We start from the raw sequence: 7,035 nt of genomic DNA on the forward strand, positions 1-7,035 counted from the left end.
TGACCCGGCGCATCTTGGCGCGGCCGCCGCCGCCGCCCGCTTCCCTCTTCGCGCCGCCGCCGCCGCGGTGCCGGGCTCGCAGCGAAGCACAGACACCCCGAGGCGGCTGCAGAGAAGCGCCGCGGGCCGGGCCGGGGGAGCCCAGCAGCCAGCCACCCCAGGCGCACAACCTCCGAGGAGCGGCGCCGGCAGAACGTCCCCACCTAGCGAGCACTCAGGGTGCTGGGTCCCACTCATCAGCCCTGGGAATCAAGGGGTGCACCCCCTCTCTCTGTGCCCTGGGGCAGGACAGGGTGAGGGAATGAAAGGAGAGGGGGGACTGACTACTGGGTCCTAGGGGCTGAGCCAGGCCTAATGCCCAAATAGAGGCCACAAAGGCCAGAAGATGCTAAGAGGGTACACCCAGGGCACGACCCCAAAGATCAACTTTTGCCCTTACTGTGAGAGGCAAGGCTCCCTCAGTCCCCAGTTCCTCTTCCTCTGAAGTCCCTGTCCCCTGTCCCCCATCTGCCTTCCCATCCCTCCGCTGCAGCCTCAGCACAGCCTCTTCCTGCCAGACCTGGGCTCTCTGCCCAGGAGCACAGTCAGGCTCCTGCCCTCACCTGTCCTCAACCCCACGTATGCATTCTGTCCTCCCGCCACTGCACTCCTGGCCCCCAACCTGAAATGTCCTCTCCAAGGTCTGCCTACCTTTTCCACCTAAGCATCCAAGGACACCTGGGTCCATCCTGGAGCCAGTTTGCTGTTAGAGCCCATTGCCAACTGGAATCCCTCCCCAATCCCTCCTCTCCAGCAAGGCCCTGATCCTCCTATGCTGTCTAAGCTCAGCGGCCTCGCTCCAGGGACTGCCTGAGAGCCCCCACTCAGGCTATTGGACATCTCTGCCCTGGGACCCCCAATTTCTGCCTCACTTCCCCAGAGGGTGAACACCTACCCCTTCGATTTTCTCATTCGCCCTGCCCCAGGCCTGTGTGGCCAGGGCTTTGATCTTTGCCTTGGCCAGGGGCAGAGGACCCAGAGATGACTCAGGCCTCTCCCTGCTGGCCAGGAGGTCCCAGTCGTTGGGGGAAACATGACTTACACAGCAGGCTGTAACTGTGATCTCACGTCCTTGGTTCTTTCGATTCTGGGGCCTGGGTGTGAGGGCACCGCAGCTGGACAGCCATCTTCACCTGCAAGCTGTGCTCTTTCTGGGTCACCTAAGGGTGCCCGAGGCTGGATCCAGCCCCCAGGCATGGTGAGATGCCACATGGAAATTTAGATTGGTAACTTTTCTTGAGATATTGGAAGATGTGGCCACACTAGACCCACACTCCTGCTTAGCAGCTGTTAAATGGGCACTTACCTTGCAGTTTGTGGCAAGTCAATCCACTCCTCACTCTCTGTAGGCATCTGCTCTTGTGACCTCTGATGACCCAGGTGGTTCCAGAGAAAGTTGGAACTGGAATCCTAGTGTATCACAAGAGAGATGACTCCAGAGCTGGGCATCCAGGAGGACTTCCCATAAGAGGTGGCATGAGTTGAATCGTGCAGGCTGGGGGAGCCAGGCAACCCAGAGTTCGGTCCAGCCAGTTGGCATCCTAGAACCCATGAGACATTCCTCTGGTGATTGTCAGTGCTTCCATCCTCTTCAAAACACAAGTGAAACCCAACCAGCAGCCGCCCCTACTTCAAGGGGCATGTTCTACACCTTCCTGCCGTGTTTATGGTTGGGTTTTTCTTTACACAGCACCTAAAACTTTATTCAAAAATTTAAAGGATACTTTAAATCATTACCATAAATGGAAAAGCCAGCATCTCACCATCTTTCCATAAATCAAAGATAATTGCTAAAAACAAATACAACAAGAACAGAAATGTTATCAAATTCCAGATACTTCGACCTGCTAAAGGTACTGAAGGCTGAAGCTGATTAGCAAGTGTTACAAAAGCCTTAAGATGGACTAGCACAGAAGTCACTGCTTTGATGTGATCAGAAGTAGGAAAGGAGACCTGAAAAGGAGTAACTCTGGCTTTGTGAGTTGATGGCATCTTCTAACAGGTTCACGGAGCTAAATTATTTTGTATACTTTGGGATACTTGCTTTAGGATATTTTTTGGAAAAAGAGTTTGTCTCCTGGACACTGAATAACCCCTGGCAGCTGTTTCTTCCCACATCACCCATGTCCCTGCCACCAGGGATGAGTTGGGGACGGAGCAGCACCCTTGCCCGGCCCATCCTTTAATGCCCCCACTGTCACCCACCAGGGTGGTGGATGAACGAGGCTCACATGCATCTAACTTCACAGTTAAACCCTCAGGGAGGTGGAGGGGACTTGCAGACACATCCCAGCTTCGTGATCACTTGTCCTCTACTCAGAAACAAACAGAAAAACAAAAAACAACCAAAGAACAACAACAAAAATCTTCCTACTTCAAACCTCCATGACTCAACTCTCGCCTCTCCCCTCTGCTGGTGTTTGCCTTTTTCTCTGGTCCCCCTTTTCCTCTTCCAGGTAAAATATGGGACACAGAAGTCCCCAGTGGCTCTCTGCCCCTCTACGTGCGTCTAGGTCCCAAAGACAAAAACCAAGGGCCACTGGACCGACGCCGCTGGATGTGTTGTTCAGCGCATGCCACGTGCGTTAGTTTCTACTGGAGCCTGAATCTTCAGGTCTGACTGTGCTCTCCAGCTTACGGCAGTCCTCATCACCCGCTGTTGCCCTACACCTGCCTATTGCTCGTGATTGTCAGCACCACGGTCCCTGAAAACCTGGAGTTGTCACCCTCACCGAGAAGCCCAGTGTTTGTGGGGAGGAGTGAGGACAATTCAGGGTCAGCTCCGGCCTTACACACCCAAGCCCTTTAAAACCTTCCTGAAGATGTGAAGTGCAGAAGAGGTGAGCACCTTTCCAGGTCATCTTGGGTGCCACGAGTCACCCCCCATCCCTGGCAGAAGAAGCATCAAGGAGGAGGAATGTTTTCAGTTGCCCACTTCAGCTCTCAGTTGGTGGTTGCCCTGCGTTGCCCTGAGAGGAGGGTCGGGCTCCCTGGTCTGGCTCAGGCTTCCGGGTGACATTTGTCAGCACAGACCTCATTAAAGACAGGAACCTATTTGAGAGCCAGTGCTGTCCCCCGATGTCCACACAGAAACCAGCCCCTGAGAAGGTCTCCTGCACTTTGACAAAGTCACCTTTCTTGGCACGACCTGCCAAGCAGATGGAGGCAGGGAGGTTTCACTGTCCTCCCTAATGACAGACAAGCTCTCAGGGGCTGTGGGAAAGGAGCTGGACTCTTAGTCTCACTGGTGCCTGTGTGCAGAGTGGGTCAAGCATGAGGGGCTAGTTACCTTGTCGAGGGGCCTTGAAGACAGCAGCTCTGTCCAACTTTGCTGTTGGCACACAGCGAGTGCAGTGGTCCCATCAGATGCTCTGGTGGAGTTCTGGCCGGGAGTGGCCCTGGGGAGCAACATGTCAAGGGAACGCTGATTGAACAGAATGTGGAGGCCTAGTGGGCTGCAGAAAGAGTGGTTCTTGCTGTTTCTTGAGCATGCTCCTTCCCCATGCCATGTACACACTTTAATAGGGAGCAGCTGTGTCCAGCAAAAGAGGAAAGATGGGTGGTGTTTCAGTAGCAATTGTTTTTACTGCCATTTTGCACCACGGAGGCGTCCCATCGCCATTGAGATTGATTCTGCCTGGAAGTGAAAGACAAACTGCTTGAGGTCTGGAGGCTTGGGGATCAGGGCTTGGTTAACATTTCTACATGGAGATGCAAGATGGAGACTCAGACTCAGTCTAAGCATTTATGGCCCTGGGAAGGATGTAGCTTAATGCCTATTTGTGATTGTCCTTTGCACATATGCTCAGCCTAGCAGAGAACAGAGAAAAATTTTAAAGGGGCTATCTGGGTGTGTCAGGCAGCGACACCATTTGAGCAGGGGTCTAAATCTCTGGGTTCACCTGTGTCTGGTCCCTGTCAGGGTCAAGGGGCCATTTTGTCCAGCCCCCTCATCTGGGAAAGGCCTTTAGGTCCCTCAAGATGCTCCTTGCTGCAAGTAACACAGCCAGCTTAAACCACAAGTAAATGCATCAGCTCGCACACCCGGAAGTCTACAGGTGTGATGGCCACGGAGCTTAACCGCAGCACCAAGGGCCCTGCTGTCTGCCTAGCATCTGTGCCCCAACCAGGTAGAAGGATGGCCAAAACACAGGTGCACTGCCCTCTCCCAGAAGGGCTGCTGTCTCCCCTGTGGTCTGTGGGCCAAAGCTGGGTCATTTGCCGAACCAGTTGCTGACAGGCTGTGGGTGAAGGGACGACTGGGAGAAACCTGGATTAAGCATCGCATCCACCTCAGTGCCCCCAGCATTGCCTTCTGTCTTTATTTCCAAATCAGAGTATTGCATAGTACCAGGCATCCTCCTGCCTGGCGAAAGAAGCTTTTCCCATGTGACGCTATATTTGCATCCCGTTCCTGTACTACATCATCTGGACAGCGTGCAGAATTCCTTTCTTTTTATGTAAATCCTGTAGGTAACTAGTGAAGAGCCCAATTATATTACATTATGGGGATCTGTGTTCAAGGCCTTTTCTAAGCCTGTCTGGACACTTTCTTACTTCCTAGATTTTGAGGAACGCCATTGGTGGCCCCAGCCCAGGCCTTGCTAGATCCCCGGGATCCCTGGCCTCTGGGGCTTCATTCCCTTTAGGTCACCCTCTGCGTCAATGTCCTTCCATCCAGTCCAGCCTGACCCTTCCCAGTTCACAGGATCAAGGGTGTGGGCCTTAAAGACACTGAAGCTTCTGGCTGGGACTTCAGGGCTATGGTGCCCATGATGAAGCCTAAGACAAAGACCCTGGTGGGAGGAAAACTCTGGGTGCAGGGCTGGGGGCCTCCGACCATCTCTACAGCCTTGGGGACCCCACTTCTCCTCCAGGAGGGAGAAGGGTCCCTCCTCTGGCTGGTAGGCGCATCCTTCTTCACTGCTCCTGCCAACAGCTCCAGGGGTCCTTCTTCCTCTGCAGAAACACTGAGACTGGACACAAATGCCAGGACACTGAGAGTGGGGCTCCTGGAGGAACTGGTCGCCTCTGCTCCCTGTAAAATGGTGTCCCCTTCCTCTGAGGGTGCCAAGAACAAAAAGAAAGAAACAAAAAAATATATGCTTGTATCCTTTTGGTAATTTTTTAAAAGTTTGTTTTTAAAAACGCACTAAATCGTCCCTGTGCTCAGTGTCTCTGCAGCTCTGGCTCTGGGCCACCCCTCAGGAGGAGAAGACTTTTCTCTTCATGCTGACCCAAGGCCAATCCTTAGGGCTGGTCCCTGACCCCTCTGCTTCCTGGGCAGTCTCATCCTTTCTCATAGGCTCGAGAGCTGGTATGCTGATGACTGCCCACCGGCCGGGTTCACCCTACGGGTAAATGCGGCTCCCCCAGCCACCTGCATCAAAATGTCTCAAAGCCTCACCAACTCACCAACCCAGAACTGCCCCATCTCCAGCCTGGCCCCAGCCCTGGCCCAGTCCCCTTGGGCTCAGCATCTGGCATCTCCACTCTCCCTGCAGGCACCCAGCCAGGGACCCGGGAGTATCTCGGTCCCCTCCATTCCTTTTTCCCCACATGAAAGCACTCTCCAATCCCACCCCCTCCCTACCACCCTCTCTACCCCAGCCTCAATACCCGTCCCTGACATGATGGAGCACCCACAGGACCACCCCCGTTGGGCACTAGATGCCTGAAATTGAGCCCGTGGGCTCAAGTGACATCCTCTCCTGCTAGTCAGATGGGGGCGGCTCCAGGACAGCACCCCACACACAGTGACCTGCACACAGCACGCATCTTCTCATGACTGCCTCTGTCTCCTCATTGGAGCGGGCTTGCACACCTCTCTCCCAGTCTTGAGCAAAGCTTGAGCATGGCTTATATTTGTTTTCAACAGAGGGTAGATGCGAGTAACCCCTAAAACAAGTTGGTGGCTGAAAGTGCCAGTGTTCTTTGGAATAATGAGGCCCATCTCCCAACTGGACAGCTCCTTCTCCACCCTGCGGGCGTGGCTGTCCTGGGTAGCAGGGGGTCGGGTTTCCTGGGGTTAAGGGGAATTCCGCCAGAGCTCAATGGCTTAGATTATTTCAACTCCCCTTTCCAGTCGTGTGCCCTTGGGAAAGTTAACCTCTCGTGCCTCAGTTTCTTAAAGTGTGTATTGGGCATGATAATACCTCGTCATAGAGCAGTTTTCAGAATCAAATGATGTGGTTTTTTTGAGACCGGATCTCACTCTGTCGCCCAGGCTGAGTGCAGTGGCGTGATCACAGCTCAGTGCAGCCTCAACATTCCAGGCTCAAGCGATCCTCCCACCTCCGCCAATCAAGTAGCTGGGACTGCAGGCATGTTGCACTGTGCCTGTCTAATATTTTATATTTTGTAAAGACAGGGTCTTGTTTTGCTGCCCAAGCTGGTCTTGAACTCTTGGGCTCAAGCGATCCACCTACCATAGCCTCATCAAGTGCTGGGATTGCCGGTGTGAGCTACCACACCTGGCTGAGAATCAAATGATTGACCACATATGTGGGGCTCACAGCTGATCCTCACAGAGTGAGCACTGGTACCTTTGCTAGTATCGCTCTCCATTGCTTCCTGTACATGGCTGGACCCACAGTGCAGTATTGGGCCAGAAACACAACACTGTGGATGCTGGAAATTTGCAGAGTGTTTTGACCATGGCCTTTTTCATGCCATCACTGACTTTAGAACCAAACCCTGACTGTACTGTATGACATTAATGGCAGGAGGCCAGGGTTGACTTTGGACTGGTAACCTTGCCAAAGTCTTGCAGAAAATATGGCAATTGACAAAACACAGCCTGGTACATAGTAGGTGCACAGTAAATATTTGTAGAACCAAACGAGTAAGATGATTTTCAAAGGTAGATGCCATGAAGGAGATAAAAGAGGCAGGTGATATAGAACACGTGTGACAAAGGTGGTGGATGGTGGGAGGGGGAGGTTTAGGCTAAAAGCTAATCAGAGAGAATTTCCCAGGGAGAGTGGCTTACACAGG

Source organism: Rhinopithecus bieti, unplaced genomic scaffold (genome assembly GCF_001698545.2).
Source record: "Rhinopithecus bieti isolate Rb0 unplaced genomic scaffold, ASM169854v2 scaffold_1557, whole genome shotgun sequence".
Classification (NCBI taxonomy): Eukaryota; Metazoa; Chordata; class Mammalia; order Primates; family Cercopithecidae; genus Rhinopithecus; species Rhinopithecus bieti.